Genomic DNA, 14,822 nt, shown 5'->3' on the forward strand with positions numbered 1-14,822 from the left:
TTTTCCCACCATGAACAAGCGTAGCGAACCATAGCTTCTTACACCATATTCCTTCGCTAGCAATCCTACTCTTTGTTGCACAGAGTGACTGTGCCGTTTTCCCGCTCACACAGAGTGTGGCGTCATTTATGTAATTCCAAAAATTCTTTCATCCTTTCGTTCGTCAAATAGTGACATCACTCATCAAATCGGACAAAGCGCTCTGTGATTGCTAGAGCTGCAGCGTTGGAATGTCGGACGGTGTACGATGTGATTTCCCGGTTGGTTGAATCGATTTTTGTGGCTGCATTTGTGGCCGTTAATCAAAAGAGGATATAAGCACATATACATACACACACACACACACACACACACACTGGTCCACCCAAAACCTCCCACCGCAAAGGAGTTATGAGAACGTGCCCTGAATGCGCGTACAAACACACGATTACAAACGTCCGATTGGAGCGTTTTTAGATAGCTATTCTCATTTGCTCCCTCCCTGCAGGGTGCGGCTTGTATTATGGGGAAATATTTATCAAAGCAAACAGTTCCCCTCTCCCCCAATACGCTGCCCGAGAATCGTGCCTTTTTTCCATCGTGACCATCGACGGTCGACGCAGCACAGTAATGGTTGGGTGATTGGGATGAGCAGTTTGTTTTTGCACTGCTGTAAAATTAATTTCCCACGAGCACAGTATGGTCAGTTTGTGGTGGTGGTGGTGGCTATAACGATCTCCGTTGGCCTGTGTCCCTGGTTTAGAACGCGGCACGCAGTGTGCGCTTAGAAGGTGAAGCAGGAGCCAGTGGGCACGGAGGTGGTTTTATCAGTGAACTTCCAATTAATTATAGTTAAACAGTGGTTGTTCCCGGTTGCCCACGCTGCCAGCCCCGGTAGCTGCGAAGGAGCGGTTTGGTTGAATTTGCTCAAGCGTACTGCTTCCCACGGACCCGCACCCGGAGCGATGGGGCTTTCGCTGACGCTTCATTGGCACGTTTGGCCCGGCCCTCACGAGAGATTCCCGCAAGATCGGGCACCATTATTGACGTTATCGGACATCATCACGGGTACAGCTCCTCCACCACCAGCAGCAGCATTGGCGGAAGGCGGTTCAGGCGGTATTTTTCTAGCCTCATTCAAATACACACCATTCTAGCACGCTCTGAAAGAGAGACAGAGAGATAAAGAGCACCAGCAAGCGAGAGAATGACACTGAAGGGCGCAAAGCACACTGTTTACAAACCATCAGTTTTACGCGCAGTCCCATCATAAGCATCACAAAACAAGCTGTCAGCAATGTTCTCATTCGACCCGTCTCGCACAGCCTCCCAGCGATACACACACAGACACACGGCACAGTTGAACACGGAACACGCGCGTAAAAACTCCCAATCACCGGGTTTCGATCTTTTGCATGCGAACAAATAATGGCCTTTACCACCCAGTGTGCACAAATATTCGAACGAATTTTTGACGGCCATCCCTCCTGTTTCGGTCTCTTCCTGCAAGAGTCGTAGCGTGCAGTGCAGGTCGTTAGCGAACGGCGCTCGAACTTGTCCGGCGCGGTAGCAACAAAAAAGCCCATCCGAGTATCGTCCATTATCATCCGACCATCGTTGCCGGTCGTGTTGCCCCACCACACGGTAGACCCGGGCGCTGTTTTTCAGCTCAGCCGAATAAAAGGATCCCAGACCCGGCTTGGCCTTACAGCGGCCAAACCACCTGTGCTGCCCGACGCGGTGGCACAGTTTTTGACAAATTGCACCGAAAAGTTCAATACGTAGTGAGGCTGAGAGCCACCGTAACTCCAGGAAAGGTTACACACGAATTGGGAAAGACCTCCGTGGACAAGCGCTTCGGTCCAGCGGAAGCGGGCTGGGGGTGGCAATAAATTAACGAAATTATCATACCGTACCGGATGCCGGGAGTAAGGGAAAGGACACTCATGTTTCATTGTTTGTTGCGCTGGCAATGGAGTTTTAATGGTCCGTCGGGTAATGAACGGGGAGGAAAGAATGAGTTGTGGACATTGATTTTGCTGCTGTTACAGGGTTTTACAAGTCAGAATCGAATGTCAGCAAAACAATTTCAGAAGCTCAAGATGCAGTTTAGCTGTCAAAAGTTGTTGTTTCACCGCATCGATGCTATTTTCAATAGCGCAATTTGATTTTTAAATCACTCAAGTTGGTTTTTTAGAGGCCTTTCGCATCGTTTTTTTTTAATATAAGCCTCATAAACGTTCACGCCCCTACCGAAGATAAAGAGGAAGAGGAGAAGGACCTTTTTTACGGCCGCCTCGCTAGAACTATAGATGCGTGCCCCAGGCATGACCTCAAAATCATCCTGGGGGACTTCAACGCAAAAGTCGGTAGGGAGCCAATGTACCGCCAATACACTGGCTGTCACAGTCTGCATGAGCACAGTAACGATAATGGTAGTAGATTGGTCCAGTTCGCCGCAGCGAACAATCTGGTTGTAGGAAGTACCAAATTTGCGCGGAGGGACATCCACAAAATGACGTGGGCGCACCCGGATGGCGAATCCTTCAACCAGATCGACCACGTGTTAATAAGCCGCCGACGACAGTCGAGCCTGTTAAACGTCAGAACTTATCGAGGAGCCAATATCGATTCCGATCACTACTTGGTTGGCTTAGTGATACGTTGTAGAATCGCCCGCCCCCGCACCAATGGGGGCGGAGAAAACACGCAGCCTCGGCTCAACACGGACTCTCTAAGGGACGTTACTGTCCAACAGGAATTCAAAGCCGCTTTAGACGAGTCTCTACTACCAGAAAACAGATATGAAACTACGAGCGAGAGGTGGAACGCTCTAAAAACAAAAATAATAAACTGTGCAAGAAATATACTCCCACCACGTCGTGGCAACACCAAATCTGGCTGGTTCGACGATGAATGCAGACAAGTGACCGAACGTAAGAATACTGCATACCGAGCAATGCAGCAACGGCATAGAACGCGGGCATGCGCAGAGGAATATTCACGGCTCAGACGCGAAGAGAAACGAGTTCACCGCTCTAAGAAGCATGCTTTGGAAGAGCAAAACATGCGGGAACTCGAGCAAACCAGAGAGGCGTACGGACCGACACGAAAGTTTTACCAAGCGATAGCAGGTCACCGAAACAACGTGGTACCTAAGGTAACCTGCTGTCGCAACAAGGATGGAGATCTGGTTAGTAACCAGCCAGAGGTCCTCTCGCGGTGGGCTCAGTACTTTGATGAATTACTCAACGACCAGTTAAACGAACAGCTAGAAGCGCCACTAGCAGATAGTGTCATGCTACTGCCACCTAGCATAGAAGAAACACGAAAGGCTATCCGTCGGCTGAAAAATAACAAGGCACCCGGAACCGACGGAATTGCAGCTGAACTGGTCAAGAATGGAGGTGCACGACTAGAAAACGAGATTCATCAAATTGTTACTGAGGTGTGGGATAGCGAATCGATGCCTTGTGATTGGAATCTCGGCATCATCTACCCCGTATACAAGAAGGGAGACAGGTTGGACTGCAACAACTACAGGGGTATTACGGTGTTGAATACCGCCTATAAAATATTCTCCCTGATCCTTCAGGATCGCCTTGTCCCGCACGTCGAAGAGATAGTAGGAAACTATCAAAGAGGATTCCGAAACGGAAAATCAACCACTGATCAGATCTTCACCATGCGGCAGATCTTGGAGAAAATGGCTGAATACAAAAACGACACATACCATCTCTTCATAGACTTCAAAGCCGCATACGATAGCATAGCCAGGGTAAAACTGTACGACGCTATGAGCTCATTTGGAATCCCGGCCAAACTGATAAGGCTAGTTAGAATGACTATGACCAACGTCACATGCCAGGTGAGGGTGGATGGAAAACTCTCAGGACCTTTTGCTACCACCAAAGGTCTGCGCCAGGGGACGGACTTGCCTGTCTCCTATTCAACTTGGCGCTAGAGAGGGCCATCCGCGACTCGAGGGTGGAGACTACGGGAACCATCTTCTATAAGTCAACCCAGATCCTGGCATACGCTGATGATATAGACATCATTGGTCTGCGGCTCTCCTATGTAGCAGAAGCCTACCAAGGGATTGAGCAGGCGGCAGAGAGCCTCGGATTGCAGATAAACGAGGCAAAGACCAAACTGATGGTGGCAACATCAGCGGACCTACCAATAAATAATCCGAATCTACGTAGGTGTGACGTACAGATAGGTGAACGCACTTTTGAAGTCGTCCCACAATTCACCTATCTTGGGTCAAAGGTCAGCAACGACAACAGCATGGAAGCTGAGTTGCGCGCAAGGATGCTGGCTGCCAACCGGTCATTCTACAGCCTGAAAAAGCAGTTTACCTCAAAGAACCTGTCGCGACGGACGAAGCTGGGACTATATAGTACCTATATAGTACCAGTACTCACATACGCCTCTGAGACATGGACACTGTCCAAATCTGACGAAACCCTCTTAGCCGCGTTCGAGAGGAAGATGCTCAGAAGGATACTTGGCCCCGTATGTGTGGAAGGACAATGGAGGAGCCGCTATAATGACGAGCTATACGAGATGTACGGCGACCTCACTGTCGTACAGCGTATAAAGCTCGCCAGGCTCCGGTGGGCTGGCCATGTTATACGCATGGAAACGGACGACCCAGCCCGTAAGTCTTTTTAGGCCGTCCACAAGGACAGAGGAGGCGTGGTAGGCCCAAATTGAGGTGGCAAGATGGCGTGGAGGCGTCCGCCATTAAGGCCGGGATAACGGACTGGCAGACGAAGGCGCGAGACCGTGAGCGGTTTCGGACACTCCTGAGGCAGGCCAAGACCGCAAAGCGGTTGTAGTGCCGGATAAGTAAGTAAGTTCGCATCGTTTTGCAAATTAAATCACGTATGTTGAGATTATTTGTATACAAATCATTTATTTAGTGCGTTTATAGCGTTATATTTATGAAATATTACGTATTTATTGTAAAAAATAATATTTTGTGCAAAAAGCTACGAGCACTTGCGAATGTAAACATGTACAATGTTTATGTAGCTTTTTGCACAGAAAATCGCAATTTTTACCATAAATACGTAATATTTCATAAATATAATGCTTAAACGCATAACAGCACTGATCTCAATCATATAATCTCAAATACGTGTTTGAATTTGCAAAACGATACGAAAGGCCTCTTAAAAAATACAACTTGAGCGATTTAAAAATCAAATTGCGCTTGTGAAAAATAGCATCGGTGCGGTGAAACAACAACTTTTGACAGCTAAACTGAATCTTGTGCTTCTGAAATTGTTTTGCTGACATTCGATTCTGACTTGTAAAACCCTGTATTATCAGGTGCAAATACACAAGTTCCCGAAATGTAAACAGAGGCGAAAAGACTTGTACTGTATGCCCGATTGCATACTGTTAGGCGCGAGAAGTAATCTTTAATGTATTTTCTCATTCAATTGACAACACTTACATTATAACGCCTAAATGTATGCAATATGTATCATTTAAGCATGAACATCTCTTCCAACTAGTTAGCTCCAACTGAATAGTCATTGCCATTGCTTGCAGCTGCTATTAGAAAGCCAATCGATCGTTTATGATCCTTTGCGTTCACAAAACACGATTTAATGATCGTTAACCAAACTGGCCACTCCTACTGCAATAATGACCACTGTGGCACTGTGTTACTTATTTCCCACTCAATTGACCTGCGATATGTAGCGCTGTACCTGCATGTCCAAGACCATCGGTTTTACTTCACCCGACTATCAAAACAATGTCAGTGTGGCGTCAGTGTTTTTGGGGCGGATTTTTAGCCGTTTAGTCCCCTCTGCGACACGGAGAATCGAAGTGAACAAGCAGTGAGTATGCGCTTGTGTTCTTGTACGCCCTCATGCTCAATAAAACCGTCCCGCTGCTGCGTAATGAACACGCGGGTACGCCACTCGGTACGCGTAAAAGCACTTTCCTTTCCGCGCTGGATGGAATGAAAATGTGCCACCACACCGGCTCCAACGACATTTCTCAACAAAACCCACACAGATACATACGCACACAGATACACATGAGTTTTCGTGTTGTGCTGGGAAAACAAAACCTCCACCATCGATCGTGCCCGTGACGGTGTTGCTGAACCCGTCGTCAGTTGGCAGCGATGGAATCAGTCAGAGCCGCGCTACCCGCGTGTGGTGTGCTTTATTCCACGTTTTGCACCAAATGCGCGCGTACTGTTGAACGACTTGACGACATGTTTCGGTTCGGTGTCGAGCGAAATGGTACCGGGCTGGTGGGTGGAAACCCCCTTTCCTGCCTGGCTAATGAGTAGCAGGAGCAGCAGCAGTGGCAGCAGTGGCAGGGTGTAGCGTTTTAGCTCCTCGAGCCTACTGGCGTACCGGAAGTTTGACGGCGCGTATGAGACGCAACGCAACAGCAGCTTCCGCCTTTTTCGGTGCGCACACAATTAGTTAATTTGCCCAGTGGGATTGTGGCGCTGTGAGGGAGGAGGGGGGCAGATGGGTGGGTTTGCAAAACAGAAATTGTGGAAAAAGTTTTCCATCCCGTTTAGCTGTTGACTGATTTCAGCGTGTTTCGAAGGATTGACGGAGTGCGGGCAGGATTCGTTTCGGGAAAAGGGGGTGGTAATAAAACAATGGTAGCAGCGGTCGTTGATTGCTCTGTGTATGTGTGTCCCGTAGGGTAATGAACGTACCGAACAGGAGCTGTTTGCTGCTCCACGGATAGCGTTACATATTTCGGTGTTTGAGAAGCTGATCCTTCCTTCCTGTAGTGCTACAATTTGAATCTGGCAGCTTTTCGCACTTAAACTGCACGTAACAAGGGATTAGCTTCATTGACGTTTAAATGTATTAAAAAAACAATAATAAAATAAGTCAGTAAATATTTGATAAACAAAAGAGATGATCCAGTGAGGGCAACAAAAAACAAGGACCGATGGTTTATTGGATAAACGCAAGCTAAGCTACAAAGATCGTTGAGCTGTAAAGCGCCTGAAAGTATGCACAACAATTAAAAACGTTTCATGTCGCTCATTCCACACACAGCGAGGCTTTTGTGACTCTAAAATCTAGTTGGAATTTATTGTAATCAAAAATTGCATACATTTAGGCGTTATGTTACACTCCTGGCCTGTTTACGAGGATTTCGTTTTTTTTTGTATCTATCTTAATGATTCTGAACGACCTACCAAAAAGACATATTTATCCTTGTAATGTTACATATTTTTAGACTTCATAATAAGCTCTTACCTAACGCTCTTTCAAAACTAAAACATTGTACCTTGTAATGCTAACGAACAATATCTCTACATTCCCCAATTTCCAAACGAGTACAATGTAGCTAATGCTTCCCATGCGGAAGTAAGTTACGTACTTAAGCACAACAATTTACACCCTATAGCGAATCATTCCTACACCATAGCCACAAGAAACACTCCCAATACGGCACGACTTTGGAGCATTCGCATCAGCCACACAACCGCTGCCAGTGTGACGGTGAAAATCTAAAATCTAATTTGTTGCCCGTCAGTCTGCCACCAAAACCCGGTGAGACCGTTAGGCGAGGAGGCGGGGGGGGGGGTGATTTTATGCACCATCAAAAAGCATCCTCCCGGCGGGATGTTGATGTTGATGGGATTTCATTGCGTTCCGGTTGCGTTTCGGGGTTCGTTTGCAATATTACATTCTCTTTTACATTTTATCATGATTCAGCTGTACATCAAAAGCTGGTTGTGAATAAAACACGGCCGTCGCGGCAGTTTTGGCGTGCTGGTTATAGGTTCACTCCGTAGTCGTAGTCGCCCTACGAGTCGGTTCGGTTTTGTGCTCGTGCCAGCTGCCCGGTCCAAAGCGCCCGGCGACAAGCGAAGGCTCCATAATTCATGCTTAACGACAGCTGAAAGAAATAACCTCCCTGCATTCTATTTCTGTTCGAACTGGCGGCGCTATCGTGTTGGGTGCTCGGGTTGCGTCATCGGTCTAGACGCTGACTTTGACAGCGGTCCAACGCTATTTTGTAGTATTTCTTGTAAAACCAAATTTCTATGGCAATTTTATGGTCTTCGCTTTTTTTTTAATTAAAAGTACTTTCACCACTTTCAATACCGCCTCAAAAAATGGCTAAATAAATAGTTTTACAACTCAAGCATTGCAAACCACCGGCATTGGACAGAACCAACGTTATTTCTTTTTGCGGCAAAGTGTAACGGCTTGGAGAAATAATACTTTGCCGGGCAAAGTTTTCCTAGAAAACGGGCAAACTTTGCTACGGCTTCAAAAGATTGCACCCGCGCACAGCCAACCTTCCACAACCGATACAATGTATCCGAGGTCTCTGCGTCTGTGTGTGTGTGTGAGTGTCATTTAGTGCTCAGCATCTCCGAATGCCAATGCATCGCCCGACCCCCGACGGGCGCTAAATGAAGCAGCGCTGCAGAAGCCCGTAACGGAGGCCAACCTTCCATTAGCAGTGCTGGAACGGGGAAAGTAAATTAAAGGAAAGCAAAGCATCGTACGTAAAAAAAAACGATAACTTTTTGCCAACCAACTATCCACTTTTCCGGATTATGCCTTTCAAACACGAAATGCCGCAACACTCGATCCTAGCTCACCAGCCATCACGATCACCATCATCATCATCGTCGTCGTCGTCATCAGTTCAAGAGTCGTTCGTAGTGCGGTGAAATTTCATGACAAGGATGGCGGTCCCTCACTTTATGGGCAACGTTTTCAAGTTTAATAATTGAAGCTGAAGTTCGCCCGAACTCGAGGAACTCGCCAGCGACAGGGCACGGCAAACCTTGACAAACATTCCAAGAATCGCTCGTGCACCGATGCCCGCTGCTGCGTGGTTACACTTAATGTGGTTTGGGATTTTCTGCTGCTGCTGCTGCTGCTGCTGTGTTCCTCTAATGGACCAGAGGCTTTGCTGGCCCAATGGTTCGAAATCTCCGGATGCCGAGTGGTGGGATTTAGATACGATTGCGCTGCAGCTGGTTTGGTTATTTGTCGGTGTGTATTTTTGTGCGTTTGTTTGCTTGTGTGTGTGTGTGGGTTGCTTAATTGCTTATCCCCGGTGGAATTCGCTGCGAGGAATCTTCTTCAAACCATAATAATATGATGCCGCTTTTGGTATGCTTTGATGTTTTTCCACCGACCGCTGCACAGCTCTCCCAGTGGATGGTTGAATGTTTCAAGGCTTAAAAAAAGCCAACTTCACTGTAATCGATCAAATTGGACATTCCTGTACACCCTCAGCCGTCTCTCTCATGCACTCTCTCCCTATCTCTCTCTCTCTCTCTCTTTCTTCGACACCGCACAAGTTCGTTGCAGTGGTGAACTCGTTGCGGCATCCTTCGATAATGACATCAACACCCACTCGCATCGCTTGCTATGATTGACTTTTTTGATTCGCAATCCTGCAATTCGATACCGAAATTATAAGTCAGGCGTAATCGCATCGTCAGGCGGGGCGCAGGACGGGCTAGGAAATGGAATGCAGTTTTCGGCTGAACGGGAAGGGGACATAAAACACATCGAGTGTAGCAGTGTGTATGCATTGGGGAATAATTTTGGGGCCAATAAAAATGTGCCGCGTAGAGGAACGCTGTTTGAGCAGGAGACTGCAGTTCCGGCCGACGGTTTTCGGTACGGTTCGTTGAGCGCAAAGGTTCATTGCGCTGCGGATTGATAATTGTAAAGCGAATACGCATTACGCGTGCTGACCCAATCCCGCGAACCCATGAACGGTTGCAATTATGCGATTGAATATTTTGTAATTTTCATTGATTGCAGCGCACTGCCGGTGCCACGAAATCGTTCAACGAATCGTTCTGAAAGCTCGCGAGGCTTCTAAATGTACGTCCAGAAACGCGCAATTCCACGAAAAAGGACTTTCGGGATACACGGATAGCTCTAGCGCTATGTTTCGCCTCGGTGCGCACCAGCCGAATGGGGCGTTTCAAATGCAAACAAATTGAATTTGTGCGCCTTGCGCTAATCGATTGCTACAAACAGTTCCGAGAAGCGAGACACTTCGATTAAATTATGCTTTTAAAGCGCTCGTTTTGGTCTTTTTGCTGTCCAACTTCCGCAGTGCACAAGAAGCGTTTCTGTACTTTCTTTTATTTTATTTTTTTGTAAAGCCAAATACCGTTGCGGTTTTGTCACACAATGTGCTGTACGTGGCGTGTGTTTCACCACCACCGTCTTTTGCGTTGGATATTCTCATGTCCAAATATATTAACCACCGAGACCGGAGTGACGTTAATTGTTGGCTTTCGCCGGCGTTATGCTACGACAACACGTCAAGCAGCAAAAGGGGAAAAAAGGGGAGTGTTCAAAAATACGACAACACCGCAAACCCTTTAAAGGGTGCGATGGAAGGGTGGGTTTGGAAAAATAAAACTCCCGACCCAGGCGGCAGAATCGTAGAATGGTTCGGTAAAAATTAAATCAAGTGTTTATCAAGGCTTTGCTGAGCTGGTTGCAAACAGTTAGGGGTAATGCACGCTTTGAAATACAGAATGAATATCTGAATGAATATATTAATATGTACATGAATATCTGCCTAAGCTGCCGTTTCCTTGGAGATTCACCATAGGGAGATTTCACTGTAGGCAATTTGTATTTAATTCCAGTTTTCGTTTGTAATTTCAAAAATGAAATTGAAACGCCAAAAAGTATGCAACCCACTCAACAGGACCAATAAAATGCGCCTAGAAGTATGCTATTTTTATGGAAAAAATCTTATAAATTTTTATAGAATATTTCAAATGGAAATGCCCGGAAGTATGAAACACGAAATATCACCTCAAAAGGGTCAAATTTACATACTAACAAGGTGTCGTCACCTGGGAATCTTTAGAAAAGCATGAAAAAAAAAAGGATAATAGCGCTTGACACTCGAAACCACCAATTATCGAATAAGGATACCTTGTACAGCCGTCCGCTCGCGAGCCTTTATCCATCCCTGGCGGCTTCAGCAACCTGCACCACCACTTCACGGGTAAAAGTATCCCTAATTGGACGGTATCCCCTTGTGTAGGGAGAATCATTTTGAATATCAAAAGAAGAGGGGGAACCTATCGTCCGTCTCCAGCACTTCTCGTGTGCACTTTCCACCCGAAAGTGGGAAAAGTGAAGAAGCGAAAGCTGCTACACGTGAACCGGTGGCCAGAAGGTTTAATTCTTCCCCGTTTCATCTAATTCATTACCGCGGGAACATGAGCGCGAGACATTTGTTACGGGCAAAAGGGGTGAGAGATTTTCCACCGACCACGGTCCCACGGTCAGGAGCCGACAAGGGCCGTCCCACGAGCGGTCGGGCTAGCATTTATGAAACCCTTGGTGATGAATTTTTCATTCCGTTTGCTGCTTCCCGTTTGTTCCATACGCTTGGCAGCAGGTGTGTCGAGAAGGCCTGGGACGCGTGTGTGAGAAATGGAAAACTCGTTTAAAAGCAGCTCGTACGAACACTTTCGGCATCATTCCCTAAGTGGTTTTTAATAACTTCATTCGGACTACGAGCAGCGCGACTGGTTGCTGGAGCTGACAAAATTTCGGACTCTAGGGGTGTGCTTGAAAATTAGAGGAACAAAACGAAATAAAAAGCAAAAAGTCCCAGCGACGACAAATGGAGGTCCTCAACTGTCCGCTACTGTCGGTGAATGTGCGCGTGTGGCGCTTCTGGTCATTCGTGCTGGTGCACAACTGGCGACGGTACATCAGCATCATCCCGGTGACGGCGCTGAACGTGTTCATGTTTGCCGACCTGTACCGGGCCTGGGGCAACATCGAGGAGGTCATTATTAATGCTTATTTTGCGGTGCTCTATTTCAACGCGGTGGTAAGTGCATTCCGGCCTCGGGCGGGGGGAACTCCGATCAGGGGTTGATTAATTTGCGGGTTTTCGCTTGCGGTTTCACATGCAGCTGCGCACGCTGATACTGGTGTACAATCGGGACAAGTACGAATCATTCCTGGCCGGTGCGGCCAGCGTGTACGAGGAAATACGAGTAAGTGAAAGTTTCCTTTTCCGCAAACGGATCAAAGCGGGCGATAGGGAAGAGATTCGAACTGTATTGCATACCTTCGGGCGCTTACACATGCTCGAGCAGCAATCGAGCAGTGAGCAATACATTTCGCCTGCGGCTATGCAAATGAATGTAGCATTTTAGCTAGCCGTTTGCCTAAAAACTTCTTTTCAAGGCTATCAACGATGACGTCATCACGAAACTCGTCTCAACGTACACTAAAAGGGCTCGCTTCCTGTCCATCTCCAACCTCGCGCTCGGTGCGTTCATCAGTGTGTTTCGTTGTGTACCCACTGTTTACCGGGCAGCGGGGCCTACCGTACGGGATGTTCATACCGGGCGTGAACAATTTCGACTCACCGCAGTACGAAATCTTCTACATCACCCAGCTGGTGCTGACGTTCCCGGGTGCTGTATGTACATTCCGTACACGAGCTTCTTCGCCTCGAGCACCCTGTTCGGGCTGGTGCAGATCAAAACGTTGCAGCATCAGCTGAAAACCTTCCGCAGGTCGGAAATGCTCAACGAAAGCACGGCGGTGCTCAACCGAAAGCTTCAGAAGCTGATCGAAGATCACAAGCGAATTATTCGGTAGGTCGTGTCTATATTCGTCTATATGTTCGAAGAGCGATAGAATCGTTTTATGATTAAAGAGTTTTTGTATGTTTTAATTTCAGCTATGTGCAAGATCTCAACGATCTGGTGACCTACATCTGCCTGATAGAGTTCCTGTCGTTCGGATTGATGCTGTGCGCGCTGCTGTTCTTACTTAATATTGTAATTTTCTACTTCCAACCAACGAGCAAAGCAGCATTCACTGTTTGTTTTCCCCTTTCCAGATCAGTGTGATGGCTCAGATCGTTATCGTTGGAGCGTACATTTTCATGATCCTCACACAAATATTTGCCTTCTACTGGCACTCGAACGAGGTGCGGGAGGAAAGCATGGCCATCGCACAGGCCTCGTACAGCGGACCGTGGCTGAATGTGGATGAAACTATTAAAAAGAAGCTTCTCATGATGACGATCCGTGCCCAGCGTCCACTAGAGGTAATTACAACCCGAAGAAGTATCAATGCTTCACAGGCTACACTTGTGTACTTATTCCTATCGAACAGATCACAGTCGGTAACGTGTATCCGATGACGCTGGAAATGTTTCAATCACTGCTGAATGCGTCCTATTCGTACTTTACGCTTCTGAGAAGAGTTTACAATTAAAAGATGGCAATGATAGCATGAGCTTAACGCGACAAGTTTGGAAGCATAGTACGCCCACCAACGCCCACCCACATACTTACAACTTTACACTTTGATAACCACAAAAAAGGCTACGGGAGCCTAGCGAAGGCAAGGCAAAAAGACTAAAAGCCACCGAAAATCGTGATAAAATCCAGCCAGCTCATCATCGTCATCATCGCTCCACCTTTCTGGTTGGTGATAAATTCATCCCGATGGTGCAAGTTTTGAGTCCCGAAACTTTGCTCTTAATCTCAACTTCAAGCATGAAGTGCTGCTTTTGTGTGGGCGTTGATTACGTGATACGATTATTGTTCGGTTGTTACTTTTCATTCTTGGCGTGTGCTGTGGAAGGTTTCCGATTGTTTGCCGGCTTTGCATACGTACGCTGGCTGGTGGCCTTTTTTTAAATGGAAGTGTATGAGAGTGAAGTGTCGCAGTTGGTGCTATTAATTACACTGTGAAGTGTGTGCACGCTGGTACAGTTTTAATATTCATCACTTCATTTTGAAATATTGTTTAATGGGTGAGAAACATTTATTGATCTTAATGCGTCTAAAATTGAAAAGCATGAGTATTTTCTTTTTTGGTTTCTTCAATGAACAAATCTGCTGAGAGCATCTACATTATCTTCAGAGAGCAATTAATTTTCAAGAAAAAAGCAAAACATAGAAAATCTCGCGTTAAATGCATCCATTCAGCTTGGCACCATTATTCAGTTGTTTGAAATATTGCATGCAAATGTTGATGCACGCTTTTACGGTATGGTTAGCTTTATGGCTATGCTTTTATGGCACCTTCACATGAAATATTTCAGCCAAGAGTGTGGCAAGGATGTAGAACTGTAAGGAGAAAATATTACATTTTTTATAGATTAAAACTAAGAGATTAAAATAAAGTAAGATCAATCATGTTGATATTCAGCCACTTTCCCAAACTCGATCGAATTCGGGAATGATCGAAGCGATTGTCAAAATGACATAAAATGGTGGTTTCCTTTGGATGGATTTACAAAATTTGCCATATTGTTCGCATTACTGAGCAAGATACTCATTGAATAAATTAAATTAACCGTTGTATCTAGGCAATTGCAACTATCGCTACTCTACGATCGAGTTTGGGAAAGTGGCTGAATGTTTATAGCAGATTCATATGTTATTGGTTTTTCTATAAATGAATGTTAAAAATAACCCATTTGTTCAATTCTGTGCTAGCTTAACGATGTGATCATCACGACTAAATTACCTTAAACATTTTTTTATGAAAAACTAAATATTTCTCAATATCATATTCATTAATACGTTCATGTCTTGTGTTGTGATATGACATAATCGCTAAAAATTCTATTCATGTACCAATCTGTAGTATAGACCGTTTTATAGCAGGACCACATTTGAATGCAACCCCTCCATCAGGATACGTGCAACGTTTCAGTGAAACTTTTCACCATCGCACCTGTAGCAACGCAAACCACCAAGCGCCTCCATCGGATTTATTTAAACATTTCTCAATAACAAAAAACCCATTTTCGCAAAATAACTCACACACACACACACACTC

The 14,822-nt window shown here is 46.1% G+C and overlaps 1 pseudogene; it reads left to right on the plus strand.

Annotated features, from left to right (window-relative positions):
* Positions 1-11,496: 11,496 nt before the first annotated feature.
* LOC121601945 lies at positions 11,497-14,220 on the plus strand (annotated as a pseudogene).
* The last annotated feature ends 602 nt before the right edge of the window (positions 14,221-14,822 follow it).

The sequence above is a fragment of the Anopheles merus genome, unplaced genomic scaffold (genome assembly GCF_017562075.2).
Source record: "Anopheles merus strain MAF unplaced genomic scaffold, AmerM5.1 LNR4000237, whole genome shotgun sequence".
NCBI lineage: Eukaryota > Metazoa > Arthropoda > Insecta > Diptera > Culicidae > Anopheles > Anopheles merus.